The sequence below is a fragment of the Felis catus genome, chromosome A1, assembly GCF_018350175.1.
Source record: "Felis catus isolate Fca126 chromosome A1, F.catus_Fca126_mat1.0, whole genome shotgun sequence".
Classification (NCBI taxonomy): domain Eukaryota; kingdom Metazoa; phylum Chordata; class Mammalia; order Carnivora; family Felidae; genus Felis; species Felis catus.
The window spans coordinates 92,605,675-92,621,604 of NC_058368.1; the positions used below are offsets into that span (position 1 = coordinate 92,605,675).

The window sequence follows — 15,930 nt, forward strand, 5'->3', positions numbered from 1 at the left end:
GGAGATTGCCCTAGTTCCCACCCCTACCCCCAGCCTATGCCACTCATACGCGTTTCCTGCCCAAGTGTCATAACCTTGAGTTTTTAGTCCTGGCATAGACTCCTTTTCTCTGATGCTTATACGTATTTCTCAAAACAGGCTATGGATTATCAGGTGGTCTATGGGGAATATTCAGTGTTACTCAGTAAACATAATAGACCTTGCTAGAGTGTTCATTGTGCTTTAGGATTTAGAAAACATCTTATTATTAAAAAAATTTTTTTTGATGTTTATTTGTTTTTGAGAGAGAGAGAGATAGAGAGAGAGAGAGAGACAGAGAGAGAGAGAGAGAGAGAGAGCAAGTGGGGAAGGGGCAGAGAGAGAAGGAGACACAGAATCTGAAGCAGGCTCCAGGCTCTGAGCTGTCAGCACAGAGCCTGATGTGGGGCTTGAATCCACAAACCATGAGATCATGACCTGAGTCGAAGTCAGACGCTTAACTGACTGAGCCACCCAGGCACCCTGAAAACATATTATTTTTATATTAAGCCAAGTGTAGATATATTATGGAATATAATGGAGAATGGATTTAAAGGTCAATCTAGAAATTAAAAAAAAAATCTTGCTTCAGAAAGTTGCCTCAGGCTCTGTCCCAGACCAACCCATGGGATGGTCACTGAGGAGAGGTGTGTACCTTCCTCTTTGCCATTGGAGTCACTTTGGTAGAAAAGTTATAGAAGCGCAGTACTCATGTAATTATCTCAAGTTTATCTTTTTCTATTTATGCAGACTTTCAGAACGTCACATAAGTTTTGAAATGGAAGGAAATGTAGATGTTAACTAACTTTTAATTAACCAGTTTATTAGGAGTATAAAAGACTTACCAGTACAAAAACCGAACTGGCAGAGGCAGACCCAGATATCCAGATTTCCAGTCTTGTCCTATTAAATATATAATTGCTAAACATGATAATAAACAGAGGTATACATACTATTAGGTAGTGCTACTGTCTCGTTGATTTGATGGTTCTACTTGTTAATTATAGAATGGCAGACTGAAAACGTATGTCTCAAAGAAATTCCAACGTGGATCATATGACAAATCATTTTTGTTGATGTGTAAGATAAATGACTTCAATAAGACTCAAATGGAAGTCTCTTGTTCCTCAAAAGAACAACGTCTTTGATTTTATAAGTTGGCACCTTTGGATAGTTTCAACCATGAATCTGCAGTCATCTGAGGCACAGTAGTTTCCAGACAGAGAGAATGAGAAAGCAAGAGAGCAAGCAAGCAAGTATTAGAACTAGAAGCTGACTTTTCAAATGTAACTTGTAATATTGTGCCCACCTTTGACAATATAATGAAAATGGCATATTTATAGATCAAACCTCATGCTTCTGATATAATGAGTCACACATTTGTTTTTCTGCTTTATTTATAGTCTCTTGCAACCTATTCTTGTTGTGGAGTCAGTGGTTGGATTAAGTGTGCATACCTACAGTTGAATAGTACTTGGTAAAATTTTGAACAATATGATATTACAACAGAAAGAATTGGATAGATTAATTGTGGTTACAGAAGCCAGAGTCTGACTCGTAGAGGCAGTTAACAGATCTCAGAGGCGCAGCTGTGAGCTGTACTTGAAGAGTTGATTTCTTGGCAAATCTCCAATGGCGAATTGTTTTCTTCCCCTAAATTCCTTTAGTTATTTATATCAACTGCTATGATGGATCATAATTACTTTGTCTTGAAAGAAAATGATTAATAACTACTGCCAAAAATACCTGATGCGTAAAGACTGTTTCACATCATGTGCAATGTTGAAACTTCTATATCCTTCATAAAAGACTCTCTGTTATGAAGCATGTTGCTATAATAATTACGCTTGAAGAATATTCATTGTTGCTTGCTTTTTTAAAAAAAATTTTTATAAAGTCAATAATGTCACTCAGTTGGGTAGGAGCTCCAGGAACTTACTGGATCCAAACATATGAGTTGCCTTTTGTAGATCAAGGTGGTTTGAATATTAGTAATTTCATATGATTGAATCCCAACTTTTTGATTGTCTTACTTGTCATATTTGTGTACTTTAAGGAACCTTATATTCGACATATACAAGAACAAAGTCATGATCTTCCCTTGCAAAGCTGGTGTCCCTGCCTTAGGAGATGTTACCACTGTCAATTCAGCTCAGTAAGCTGGAAACCTGTACCCCATCTTTTGTACCCGATACTGTGAAATTTTGCTCCTGTCTATGCCTACCACTGCTTTTATGCCCAACCCTGTCGCTAATTGTCATTTCCCCAGATTGCGGTATGCCATATTTCTTGCCATCATTAATCTTATGTGTGTACTGCACTGCCTACTTAAAATACTCTCTGCACACGTCCGTTACTCCCCTCCTTTACCACATGGATTTTTATTCACGTTTTAGAGTGCTTCGGCCTTAATACCTTGGGAATGTCTTTATGTTTTCACTAACGTATGTCAAATTTTAATATTTATCCTGGAACTTTCCAGTATTTACCTCAGTTTTTTTTTTTTTAGGTATTTGGTGGAATTCTTCACATACAGTAAAATTCACCCTTTTCATGTGGATAGTTCAATGAGTTTTGTCAAATGTATAACCACCACTACCATCAAGATCTATAATATTTTCTTCAGCCCCAAAAGTGACTTATCATACCTTTTGCAAATCAGTCCTCTCTCCCCATCTTTCAGCCTTTGATAACCATTGGTGTGATTTTCTTCCCTATGGTTTTGCTTTTTCCAGAATGTCAGCTAGATGAAATACGTAGTATATAGCTTTTATTGTCCAGCTTCTTTGACTTGGTGTGTTGGTTTTGAGATTCTTTGATATTTTTGCTTGTATCAGTAGTTCATTCCTTTACTTCTGAGTAATATTCCATTGTATGATTATACTACGACTTGTTTATCCATTCAGTCTCTTCATTTGTTGATAAATATTTGGGTTATTTCCAGTTTCTGGCTTTTAGAACAAAACTGCTGTGAACACTCACATCCCAGTCTTTATATAGACATATGTTTTCCTATAGCTTGAATAAATATGTAGCAGAGGAATGCTGAGTCACATGGTAAATGTAAATGTCCTTTCATGGGAAACTAGCCAACTGCTTTCCAAATGGTCTATGATATTATACTATTTCGCATTTCCATCGATAGTACCTGGAAGTTCTAGTTGCTCTGCACCCTCCCCAGTAGCTGGTACCAAAAATCTCTTAAAATGTAACCATTTTAGCAGTGTAATTATACACCACACACACACACACACACACACACACACACACATACATAGAGAGAGAGAGAGTATTTATTGTGAGAGACAGAGAGAGAGTGCACACAAGTGAATGCTCATGCACGAGCTGGGAAGGGGAGGAGAGAGAGAGAGAATCCCAAGTAGGCTTTGCTCTTCACTATCAGTGCAGTCTGACTCCAGGCTCGATCTCACAAACTGTGAGATCATGACCTGAGCCTAAATCAAGAGTCGGATGCTTAACTGACTGAGCCACCCAGGTGCCCCAGTATAGTCATATTTTATTGTGGTTATTAATTTGTGTCTTTCTAATAAGTAATGATGTTGAGTGGCTTTTCATGTGTTAGATTTGTATACCTTTTTTGATAAAGTATGTATTCAAATCTGTCCATTTTTTTTCTGAGTTGTCTTCTTATTAGTGCAAGAGCTTAAAGAGTATATTCTAGATACAAGTTTTTTTTTAATATATAAATAAGATTTTTTTTTGTCTAATATTTTTACAATGTGTTGTACTTCCTGTCAGCAGTATATGAGAGTGATGATTTCTCCACATCCTCGTTAACACTTGGTGTAGCCACGCTTTTTAATTTTTGTCATTCGGATAAATGTGTGTTTCCAATAGACTTTTCTTTTTTTTAGAACAGTTTTGATTTACAGAAAAATTGAGAAGAGAATGCAAAAAGTTGCCATATACCTTGCTTCCAGTTTCCGCTATTATGAACTTCTTACATTAGTATGGTATATTTGTTACAACTAATGAATCAATATTGGTAAAGTCCATACTTCATTTAGATTTCCTTAGTTTTTCCCAAATTCTGTTCTAGGATGGTATGTATAATACCAAATCACAATAAGTTATTATGAATCCTTAGCATCCTTTTGGTTGTGAGATTTTTTTAAACTCTATTTTAAATTTGCGTTTTCCTAAGAACTACTGATGTTGAACATCTTTTCATGTGCTATTTGCCATCTGTATGTCTTCTTTGGTGAAGGGTCTGTTCCAATCTTTTGCTCATTTTTATTGTTTTTTTTATTGAATTTTGAGAGTTTTTTTTTTAATATCCTAGGTACAAATCTTTTATCAGATATATTCTTTGCAAAGCTTTTCCCCCAGTCTCTGGCTTGGGCTTGTCATTTCATTTCTTGAACAGTGTCTTTTGAAGGATAAAAATTTGCAGTTTTGATGAGGTCCAATTTATTGGTGTTTTCTTTAAATGGCTCATGGTTTTTGTGTCTTTTCAAGAAACCTATGCCTAACCCAAGGTAAAAGCAATTTTCTCTTTTGTTTCTTCTAAAAACTTTATCATTTTACTTTTTGTATTTAGGTCTTTGGAAGCATACTAATGACAATCTACATAACAGTTTGAGTTTTATATTTGATTTTGTGCAGTTGGACATTTATTTTCAGATCCGTTTTACATCTACACAATTGAAAGGTATATATTAACAAAATTTTTTTAACATTTATTCATTTTTGAGAGACAGAGAGAGACAGAGTACAAGCAGGGGTGGGGCAGAAAGAGAGAAAGACACAGGATCGGCAGCGGGCTCTGAGCTGTCAGCACAAAGCCCGACGCAGGGCTCGAACTCAAGTACTGTGAGCTCATGACTTAAGCTGAAGTTGGACGCCTCACCAACTGAGCCACCCAGGTGCCAGGAAAGGTATATATTTTAAATATCAGTGACTTGGTATTTTTTCTTTTACCTTCCTCAGTTCATGGATTGCCTATGACATGGAAAGTTCTTTCCAGGCCAACATTTTTGGAATATATAAATAGTATGTGTCAATCACAGTTCCTTTGTTGAAAACAACAGAAACTAACGCTGCTTCTTTTTTTTTTTCCCCCTGTCAGGTAACAGTTTATTTTTTTTATTTTTTATTTTTTATTTTTTCAAGTTTTTATTTAAACTTCTGTTACCATACAGTGTAATATTGGTTTCAGGTATAGAACTTAGTGATTCATCACTTACACACAACACTCAGTGTTCATCACAAGTGCCCTCCTTAATACCCATCACCCATTTAATCCATCCCCCTTGCCAACCTCCCCTCCAGTAACCCTCAGTCTGTTCTCTATAATTAAGAATTTGTTCCTGGCTGACCCCCCTTTTGTTCCCTGCTTTTTTTCATCTGCTTTTTTTCTTAAATTCCACACGTGAGTGAAATCATATGGCCTTTGTACATATAGTATTAGCATATTATGAAACCAGTTTCTATAGCCCCAAACTGTCATTATAGAAGACAATGAGAAAATACAGAGAAGAATAATATTCAGAGGCTGTAGTATTTGTTTAATATGATGCTACACACATAGAATGTGTATAACATGTAGGGTGGCACGCACTTAAGAATTTTAAAACCACAAGAATTACTGAGGGAAATTGACTGTTGAGTATCATTTTCAAGTTAGTAAGATAAAAATCTTCATGAATCTCTTGAACGTTAAAATTTTCTCTAGACACTGTCAGTTGAGATTAGAAATACTAGCATTTCTGTCAACAGATATTGTTAAACATACAGCTTATAAACCTGGAAGTGTTGTCAATAAAACAATATGAACAAATGAAAAAAATGTAAAAATTATTTTGGATCTTAGATTTTAATCCCAAATTTTCAAGCATTTTAAATTTCACAAAAATGAAGAATGATATTTTATAAAACTACAAATTTATCTTACAGTTTTTTAATTTTTTTTAAATTTATTTTAGAGAGAGAGAGAGCATGAGCAGAGAGAGAGGGGGACAGAGGATCCAAAGTGGGCTCTCTTCTGACAGCAGTGAGCCTGATGTGGGGCTCAACCTCATGAACTATGAGATCATTACCTGAGCCTAAGTCAGACATTCAACCAAAAAAGCCACCCAGGTGCCCTTATCTTATGTTTATATAAGGGTTTAGATAAGTTATATACATGTGTGTGTGTGTGTGTGTGTGTGTGTGTGTGTCTTATATGGCTTCCTGGAAGACTGTGTAACTTCAAGTTCCAGGTGGAGAATTATTTTCCCTTCTCCTAATTTTGGTCCTCCAGATCACAGTCCTACCTGTCTACACACTTTCAAAAATATCCTCACATCCATCACTTATATCCTGTAATTACTGATAAACCAAGTACCAATTGAGATTTAGATTCCCTATCATTTTGTTCTACTAACTTGTCATAAAATTCTCTTTTCCCCTTATTCTAAAGTTTCACCTTACAGATTTTTTTTTTTAATTTATTGTCAAATTGGTTTCCATACAACACCCAGTGCTCATCCCAAAAGGTGCCCTCCTCAATACCCATCACCCACCCTCTCCCTCCCACCCCCCATCAACCTTCAGTTTGTTCTCAGTTTTTAAGAGTCTCTTATGCTTTGGCTCTCTCCCACTCTAACCTCTTTTTTTTCCCCTTCCCCTCCCCCATGGGTTTCTGTTAAGTTTCTCAGGATCCACATAAGAGTGAAACCATATGGTATCTGTCTTTCTCTGTATGGCTTATTTCACTTAGCATCACACTCTCCAGTTCCATCCACGTTGCTACAAATGGCCATATTTCATTCTTTCTCATTGCCACGTAGAACTCCATTGTGTATATAAGCCACAATTTCTTTATCCATTCATCAGTTGATGGACATTTAAGCTCTTTCCACAATTTGGCTATTGTTGAGAGTGCTGCTATAAACAGTGGGGTACAAGTGCCCCTATGCATCAGTATTCCTGTATCCCTTGGGTAAATTCCTAGCAGTGCTACTGCTGGGTCATAGGGTAGGTCTATTTTTAATTTCTTGAGGAACCTCCACACTGTTTTCCAGAGTGGCTGCACCAGTTTGCATTCCCACCAACAGTGCAAGAGGGTTCCTGTTTCTCCACATCCTCTCCAGCATCTATAGTCTCCTGATTGGTTCATTTTGGCCACTCTGGCTGGCATGAGGTGATATCTGAGTGTGGTTTTGATTTGTATTTCCTTGATGAGGAGTGACATTGAGCATCTTTTCATGTGTCTGTTGGCCATCTGGATGTCTTCTTTAGAGAAGTGTCTATTCATGTTTTCTGCCCATTTCTTCACTGGATTATTTGTTTTTTGGGTGTGGAGTTTGGTGAGCTCTTTATAGATTTTGGATACTAGCCCTTTGTCCGATATGTCATTTGCAAATATCTTTTCCCATTCCATCGGTTGCCTTTTAGTTTTGTTGATTGTTTCCTTTGCTGTGCAGAAGCTTCTTATCTTCATGAGGTCCCAGTAGTTCATTTTTGTTTTTAATTCCCTTGCCTTTGGGGATGTGTTAAGTAATAAATTGCTACAACTGAGGTCAGAGAGATCTTTTCCTACTTTCTCCTCTAGGGTTTTGATGGTTTCCTGTCTCATATTCAGGTCCTTTATCCATTTTGAGTTTATTTTTGTGAATGGTGTGAGAAAGTGATCTAGTTTCAATCTTCTGCATGTTGCTGTCCAGTTCTCCCAGCACCATTTGTTAAAGAGACTGTCTTTTTTCCATTGGATGTTCTTTCCTCTTTGTCAAAGATTAGTTGGCCATATGTTTGTGGGTCTAGTTCTGGGGTTTCTATTCTATTCCATTGGTCTATGTGTCTGTTTTTGTGCCAATACCATGCTGTCTTGATGATTACAGCTTTTGTCAGGTGACAATTTAACTCTGCTTCTTAAATCTAAGGCTAAGCAAATAATGTATTGGAAGAGTGTGAAGGAGTTGAAGCACTGGGCTTTACATAGAAGGAAACAATTAGCCCCAAAGGGTCTTGCAAATATGAACTACTCTATTGTCTTGCCCAGTCACTTCCAATGCAGTAAATCATCTGCAACCATCTTGCTGTCTGGAGTAGGGTAGGGGTGGAGGAATATTCTATTTATCCTCTCAAAATTAAAAATGGAGGCTAGGAAACGACCGGGAAATGACAACCATCACCTGGCTTAGCTTGGTCATGTGCCCACTCATTGGCTAAGGAAGGATGCCCTCATCAATGGTCCCATTAGACTTTATTCAGCAGGGAGAAAGGCCCTTCCCTAAAAGGAATTTTGGATGCTAATGCTTAAAGGAAGGATGGATATTGGGAAGCCTCAAACAACAAATGTTCTCACTACATAACATGTTGCTTTGAAACTCTCCTTTTGGTTTGTGCAGTGTGTGTGCGTGTGCATGCACGTGTGTTCTGTCTTGTATACAGAAACCAAATGATTTGTATATAGGTATACCCGTTTAAATGAAAGCATCAGTCTGGTCCAAATGTATCACTGAAAAACCAACTGGAACTTCAGATTTAAGAGAGAAAATATATTCTAGAAAGAGAAAGAACTGGGAGCCAGGACAACTATATCCCAGTTCTTTCTCCGAATAGGATAGTAAGTAGGTATGGGATCTGGTCAAATCATTTAATCTATTTGAGTCTCAGTTTCCTTAACTGTGGAATAAAATCATTAAACTACATTGTGTCTAAGTGCTTTCCTGCTCTAAATTCTGTAATTTTTTTTTTCTGGCAGAGTGATTTATTGGGACAAGTAAGGAAGCAGAGGAGGTGGGACTGCTATGCAGAAGACATAAAGGGGCTGTAGAACTACATGAGGGGAGTTCAGGAAGCCAACAGAATGCAGATACAAGAGGAAAGTGTCTAGAGTTGGGTTGAGACTGCATTGAGGTTGGGCTGCATTGAGGTGCATGGAATGCAAGAGGGAACTGGTTATCTTTGGGCTATGACAGTCAATACTCAACAAGGGGCAAAGACCTAGCTGGTCTCTGGAAGCCACAAGCAGCTCTGGGTTGGGGTCTGCAGGAGCAAATAGACATCATGCCTAGGTAGGTGTTCCAGAGGATGATGTCTGTGACCACGGAGGTGGCCATGAAAAGCAGGTAGAGGCGGAAGAGCAAGGTGTCCATCATGTGGCTGAACTACACCCACAGACTGACCAAGTGTGGTTTCTGAATCTCATCTTTCTGCTGGGCCCTTGATGACCCAGGACACCCATTTAACTGCCTATCTGGGACTTTGCATCTTCCCCACTAACTCCACAGGCTCCTTCACACCAAGCGGTGGGTGGGGGGGGGGGGAGGTGGGGTGCCCAAGGCTTTATTTCTCTTCTGGGGTGCAGTGGGGCAGCACTTTGTTGGGCAGGTGCAGTAAAAGGGCAGGGAATGGAGCCACCGAGGCATGGGTGGGGGCTGGGTGGTGGCCAGGTGCAGCAGGTAGGTGATAAAGGTGGTCTCCAGCAGGCTGATCACCATCAGGGATAGACATAGGGCAAAGTAGACACTGATGAGGGAGGTACCATTGGTGGGAAGTAAGTCATTCATCAAGAGCAGGAAGACATTGTAGCCCAGCAAAAGGGTTATCTTGAATGGGGCATGATTCCCAATTTCTGCTGGCAGCTAGAAGCTGAGGGCAACCAGAAAGCCACTGGGTACCAGAAGTTTATGATATAGAGTGGGCCTCCACCTGATGGCCACATAGAACATATAATTCTAAGGATATCAGATGTGCAAATGTTATCTGTCCTTGTGTTAAGAACAGTAGATAAGAAGATAATACATAGAGACGTACATAGGCACACTAGTTTGCTGGGAAAAATACAGGAAGCCCAGTTAAATTTGAATTTGAGGTACCAACAAGTAATTGTAGACCTAGCACAAGCTATCACACATAATAAATATTATTTGTTACTTATCTCAAACTCAAATTTAACTGAGCGTTTTGTATTTTTACTTGCCAAATCTGGCTACCATAAGATAGAGAGACACACACAGGAAAATAATCAGTTTGTGGGAAGAACTGGAAGGAGGTACTTGGACTAGAATTATTTATGCAATTCCTCCTTTAAAAAAAAGTTTATTTATTTATTTTGAGAGAGAGAGAGAGGCAGCACAAGTGGGGGAGGATCAGAGATGTGGGGAGAGAGAGAGAGAATCCCAAGCAAGCTCCACTCTGTCAATGCAGAGCCTGATGCAGGGCTTGAATCCACATACTGTGAGATCCTGACCTGAGCTGAAATCAAGAGACAGACGCTTAACCGACTGAGCCACCCAGGTGCTCCTATGGAACACCTTCTTAATTGAACGTTTATAAGCTTCAGTATAGTTTTTACTTGAACTCAAGGGGTTTTCTAAATGAAATAAAATCCTTTCTCTTTATTTTAAGACTATCTTGTTCTGCTCTCTTAAGAAATCATGATTTAAAAAAAAGAGAAGAAATTGTGATTTTTTTAGTTCAAGCAAATCCTTCTCGTTGACCTTCATGAATGAATTTGCTGATTGTGCTATCCTATACAAGTGCATGTTAGGTCTTCACCTGGGGCATAGATGTATTTTTCTAAGCTGCTTTAGTGGGTTGCTGGCTGAATGAGTATTTTGCCTTGGTGAGAGATGAGGTTGACTCTATCAATAAAACAGATTGGCTTTCTTAATCTCTTTTGTTTTCTGCTCTTGTACCTATTAACTGACATGATGATCTCAGAAGCTGCTTATCCTTCATCACCTTGGCTTTGATGGATATGTTACGTAATAAGTCCAGACCTTCAGCACTGAGTAATCACTTCCTGCTCATGAAGGTTCAGTAACTACATAACAGTGATTCTGTTGATATATGGGTCCTTTTTCTTTGTTGCTTACTACATGTACCAAAATGACAGAATATCTTTATTCTGTCTTTGTAATTTACCACTGTTTGTTTTAACTTTGACATATAATGCATGGAAGCTAAATCTGAACATGGGCTATCCATTTGTAAGTCAGATTCTAGGTGCTTTGAGGGCATGTGTGCTTTTATGGACAAAATTCAACTCATCCTTGACAAGAGTACATTCTCTTTTGGTATGGCTCTATGGTAAGTACAGATGGTAATCTCTCTTAACAGTCTATGGCTTTGCTGTCAGAAAAGTCAGAGCCACAGTATAGAATGAGGAAACAATTGGCTTCTGACATAAAAGAAGGGAATACACATAAGAAAAGTTGTTTGATTGTATTGGAATTCAGTTGGAAGAGTACATGAACTTGGGGACAGTGATGTGGAGATTTTTGTGAATATTATAAAACAGAATTTGCTAGTGGTTTGGTAAACAAATCAAAGATTCCACAATTCCTTCCCTAAATTTGTTTCTGAAAATCATGGCTGGGAGAAAATGCTGAGCCATAGGTTCATATGTTTCCTAAACATATTAAGTAAAGTAGATTTCTTGCTTCTTTCAACTTGTCGATCCATGAAGTGCTTTTAGTATGTCTTCTCGAGAGTTCTAATGTTTTTTTCTGCTCATGCACTGAATACAGTGTATTTAAGGCTGTTTTTATTTTTTTTCTTAATTTTTTTAACGTTTATTTGTTTTTGAGACAGAGAGAGACAGAGCATGAACAGGGGAGGGTCAGAGAGAGAGAGGGAGACACAGAATCTGAAACAGGCTCCAGGCTCTGAGCTGTCAGCACAGAGCCTGACACGGGGCTCGAACTCAGGGACCGCGGATCGTGACCTGATCCGAAGTCGGACGCTTAACGGACTGAGCCACCCAGGCGCCCCTTAAGGCTGTTTTTAAACTCTAACCCTGAAATTTAATAAGCCTTCAGTTTCTGCTCTTACCATCTTAGTTTATATATTATTTTTCTCCCATCTGTTTGTCTGGACATTCCATGTAGGACTAGAAGGAAGGGACACAAGAGCCTTATTTCTTACCCATCAGAAAGGTGTGTTGTTTCGTGTCCGACATAATGATCTAAGGCTGTGGGTTTCCCTCCAAAGAATGTCATGCTCTAATAGAATTGTTTCTTGATGTTTCCCCTCTTTTACCCCACACTGTTCCTCATCGGAACTTATTTATTCCCGTGAGCCCTATTCAATCCAAGCCTTGATAAGTAGCTGGTTAAAAGTTGGTTCTCAACTCAATCCGTTTCTTTCTGTCTCTGCAGTCCTCTCCCTTCTTCTGCCTGCTTTACCTCTCACTTGAGCTACTGAAGTAGGCCTCCAGCAGTCTTCCCATGGCCACCATCCCTCCTTCACACCCTCACCCCGAAAGGCATACCCAATGACTATGTTGAACCCCCATGCGAACACTTCTTTTCTGTCTCTCCAACTGCAAATGCCTGATTTTTCAACACTTCTTTGACTCATGGGTGAGGAACCCAGTGAGATAACAGAGTTGGTTCAAAGGATATGAGACACAGATGTGTCGTTGAAGATCAGTAGAAAAATAAAAGCAAAGAAAACTGAAGTAAATGCTAAGCGAGATACAATATGGGTAAAACACCACAGAGAAATAAAACCATAGCCTTTGGGAATATTTGCTCACCCTGGCAAAAATCCATTTGTCAGTTCTCTCCAAATTTATCTCTCTGTTTACAGAATGTAAAATGCCTGGGGTTTAGTCAGTGGTAAGTGGAAAGTGAGTTACGATCCCTGAGAATTGGATGATTTTTAGGCAAGCATGTTAGATAATGGACTAGTTGTACTGAAAAGCTGGCATAGTTATCTTCTGGCTTTATCTCCTTTACTATCAAGACTCCTCTCCTAATGTTTCCCTTTGGTCACCAGGGTCTCACTACACTCACCTCCTTTCCATATCTTTAGCTTTTGTATTCACTGTTCCCTGTGCCTGAAATATTGGATAGACTCATTCTTCAGACCAAACCTCTCAGAGGTCCTGTTTGCAATGTTCTAGGTAAATCTCTCTCCCTCACCTGACTCACTCCATAGGTCATCCTCCTGTTCCTTTTATTCCTCAGCCTGAATATATATTTGTCTGCATGTATATGTAGATGCAGGTTTCTCTTCACTAACATATAAGCTACATGAGGCCAGAGACCTCATCTGTCTTGTTCATTACTATGTTTCTCTTGCCGGGAACAATGGCTACTCATGATAGATGCTTGATAATTATGTGTTAAATGAATGAATGTCTAAAGACTTGTCAGAATGTACATTCTTCAAAAAAGATTTTTCTAATGTTTATTTTTGAGAGAGAGAGAGAGAGAGAGAATGAGCAGAGGAGGGGCACAGAGCAAGGAAGACAAAGAATCCGAAGCAGGCTCCAGGCTCTGAGCTGTCAGCACAGCACCTGATGCAGGGCTTGAACTCACGAACAGGGAGATTATGACCTGAGCTGAAGTCCGATGCTTAACCGACCAAGCTACCCAGGTGCCTTCAGAATGTGCTTTCTAAGGATTTCAGATTTTATTCACATTTCACCTGGACAAAGGCTGTCGTGTGTTCTTCTAAGGAAGGCATATCAGCATGAGATAAACTGGCAAGTAGAAAAGCTTCAGTCCCTGATGGGTACACCTTGAAAGTCAGAGTCCCTTTTCAGGTTATCATGCTGCGAACTGGAAATCCTTCTTGTAAATACATCTCCAAAGGTCCAATCTGACCGTCAAAACAAGCTGTCCTTCATTATATATAAGACCTCATATGGAAATGTCCATTTTCACAACAGCTTTTAGCCCTTGTTAAAGATCCAGGTTTCTGTCCTCCACCCTTCTCAGAAGATCCCCATGCCATAGTTTGGAAGCCAGAATCTTCATTTTTAAATAGCATCCGGAGATTCTGACCTTGTTGGTCTATGGACCACAGGTTGAAAGACACTGGTCTAGGAAATCCAAGTATCCAGCTGGCTGCCTGAGTATTTGCATGCCACTTCAAGGTTGGCCAAATGCAACCCTGGGAAAGCCTGCTTTGGGAGTCTGACTCCCAAGCACAAGGTCTTAAAGTAATTAGTCACATGTTCTGAGCAGGATCAATAAAATGTGCGGAATTATTTAGACAAAGATAAAAGGTTTGCATAGTCTGCACAACTTAGCTAAAAGCTGCGCTAGCAATAAGCTGGTAACTATTAAAATGAATGAGTTTTAAAGTTTGTGGCTGCTTAAGAGACTTTGCTTATGTTCTGCAGATTTTTTCCCCATTGATTTTAGTATCCAATTTGAAGATTTTCAGGCGCTTCTCTAATACATTTTGATAAAACATGAAAAGTTTCTTCTTTGTGCTGTTCACATCTTGTTTCACCCCAGTTCATAGGGACAGATAGCCCAGAATAATTCACCCAGCTTTAGCGAGAATCTGGGTGATCCCTGTGACTTTCTTGCTGGAGGAGCCCACAGGAAAAAGACACCCCATACTCCCCTCCCTGCTCCCACCCAGACTGTGTGATGTCTCAGCTGGCATAATAGGCAAAAATAAAGTAATGCATAACCTTGCTCAAAGGAGACTTTATTTTCAATTGGTAGTATCCAATATAAAAAAAGAGGAGGCAAGAGAAAAAGGATCCATTTTATCTCTCTTATAAATACTGGGTGTAGACCAACCTAGAGTTGGAAAAGGGGACATGGGGTGCTCAGAGGGAAGTGAGAAGTCACAAAGGACAGCCTATGAGCATCTCCTACCTCTGAGAAGCTCGTTTCCTGTTTAGCCAGCAAAAGTCCTAGCTCATCATTTCTTTTTTTTTTTAATTTTTAAATATATTATTTATTTTTGAGAGACAAAGAGAGGGACAGAGCAAGAAGGAGAGGGGCAGAGAGAGGGAGACACAGAATCTGAAGTAGGCTCCAGCCTCTGAACTGTCAGCACACAGCCCAGTGCAGGGATCAAACCCACAAAGCATGAGATCATGACCTGAGCTGAACCTGGTTGCTTAACCGACTGAGCCACCCTGGCGCCCTTCTAGCTTGCCATTTCTGATTCTCTAACTACTTCTTTTCTTTTTTTAATGTTTTATTTTTGAGAGAGTTTAAGTTGGGGAGGGGCAGAGAGAGAGGGGTACAGACTGGGGGCAGAGCGAAGTGGGCTCTGTGCTGACAACACTGAGTCTGATGTGGGGCTCGAACTCAGGACCTGAGCTGAACTCATCGTGACCTGAGCTGAAGGTTATAGTTATAGTTATAGAGCTATATAGAGCTATATAGAGCTCTATAGTTATAGAGCTAGCTACTTCTATAAGCTGATATTGGAGAAGCTGTTTTGGTCAGTCAACTAGTCTACTGAAGCAAACAACCACTCTGGCTAATTTTGATTCACTGAATTGTCTAATGTTTCACCAAATTTGGATAAATATGATGGCTGTCTTGTACCTTGAGGACAAATTTTGAGAAAGGAGCAAATTGCATGGCATAGTTGAAATAGGACTAGACCGGGATTTGGGACATATAGATTGTTATCCTCCTTTAATACTGACTAGATCTGTGTTTTCAACTGTCAGCTCGTCTCACTGGGCCTGAATTTTCTCATCTGCACAATTACTGCTGAATGCAACTGTACAGTTCACAGTTTTCATATGTCTTATCTTATTTGACGGACATAAAAATTCCAAAAGGAACCGTGACACATATAATTATTATTCCCCATGTTATAGATGACAAAGCTGAGGTCCTGATTCTGGTCGTGACTGAGCAATTCCTATCAAACCACCTCTTCGAAAAAAAATTACACACTCTATGCAAATGTTAAAAAAAAACAACTACCCAAACTAGACCATTTCCTCAAATAGGCTCGTTATGGAAGGGGATTGACACTTGAAAGAGCGAAACAGCATCAGAGGATTTTCCCATATTTTTATGACTTTTAGCCTGAAGTCAGACCCCAGACTGAATCAGAGAGGAGTAGCTAACACTAGCAGAGAAGCTATAGTTTTACTGGCTTGAAGACAGGGGATAGACTCCAGTATAACCAAAGGAGCTATAAAGAGAAAGTGGGAGAAGGAGAGCTCCAAATTCTGTGTAGGGA

General features: G+C 39.3%; 1 pseudogene; it reads right to left on the reverse strand.

Moving 5' to 3' along the window:
• Nucleotides 1–8,942: 8,942 nt before the first annotated feature.
• LOC105260662 lies at nt 8,943–9,695 on the reverse strand (annotated as a pseudogene).
• Between the last annotated feature and the right edge of the window lie 6,235 nt (nt 9,696–15,930).